Raw genomic sequence first — 1,000 nt, forward strand, 5'->3', positions numbered from 1 at the left:
CTTCTTAATCTTCTATATCAAAAAGTTATCAATTACTGAGTAACATAAATTCCCTTTGCCATATGAAAAAAAGATCTACCATCATGAAGATGGTCAATTTTTCCTTAATCCCTACTCAGTTTCTTGGGTAACCATTATCATGTGTTTGGTCATTTAGGGTGCATTTTTAAGACCTTTCTATTGTTTATGTATTTAGCTTTTATGGAACTATTGAAGTAGCTCTATTTTGTGTGTAAACGTCAAAGTGAAGTGAAGTGAATGAAGTTGCTCAGTCGTGTCCGACTCTTTGTGACCCCATGGACAGTAGTCTACCAGGCTCCGCCGTCCATGGGATTTTCCAGGCAAGAATACTGGAGTGGGCTGTCATTTCCTTCTCCAGGGGATCTTCCCAACCCAGGGATTGAACCCGGGTCTCCTGCATTGCAGGCAGACGCTTTACCGTCTGAGCCACCAGGGAAGCAAGGGCTATGTAAATGACAGCTGTTAATTTTTCTCTGTGGCTTGCCTTTTTCACTTATCAGTCTGTCTTGGAAGCACAGTCATGTCAATACTTGGAGATCTACCTCACTTGGTGTTGCCCTACAGTGTTATAGGAACGGATGGTTACTTTTTTGTTATTACAAATATCTGTGTCTCTCTTTTCTAGAACCTAGCACATTGCCTTGCACATGTGAGTACTTGATAAATATTTGCAGAATTGACCAAACCAAGGAGTTTGAAAATTCCTTTTATCTGTTAACATTTCATTTAAGACATGAGGAATAATAACCACTGGGGCAGCATAAAGGAATTTTCTTGAGGACAATTCATATCTGGACTTCATAATTAGGGTGAAATATGAAAAAATAGAGGAGGGTTTCAAGAAGGCTAGCGAATATTACAGAAATAGAAAATAAGGGCTAAAATGAGGCTGACGGTGAACTTGAGAATAGTCTTTCTACTTGGAGATCACTGTTCTCTCAATACAAAGACAGAAGCAGAAGGAGAGGACTGCAAACAT

General features: G+C 39.5%; 1 non-coding gene across 1 annotated transcript; it reads right to left on the reverse strand.

The window, feature by feature from the left end:
- Nucleotides 1-385: 385 nt before the first annotated feature.
- Nucleotides 386-457, reverse strand: TRNAC-GCA (transfer RNA cysteine (anticodon GCA)). The gene has a single exon. It is a non-coding gene; the product is annotated as a tRNA-Cys (tRNA).
- Nucleotides 458-1,000: the final 543 nt, after the last annotated feature.

Source organism: Bos mutus, chromosome 2 (genome assembly GCF_027580195.1).
Source record: "Bos mutus isolate GX-2022 chromosome 2, NWIPB_WYAK_1.1, whole genome shotgun sequence".
Lineage (NCBI taxonomy): Eukaryota > Metazoa > Chordata > Mammalia > Artiodactyla > Bovidae > Bos > Bos mutus.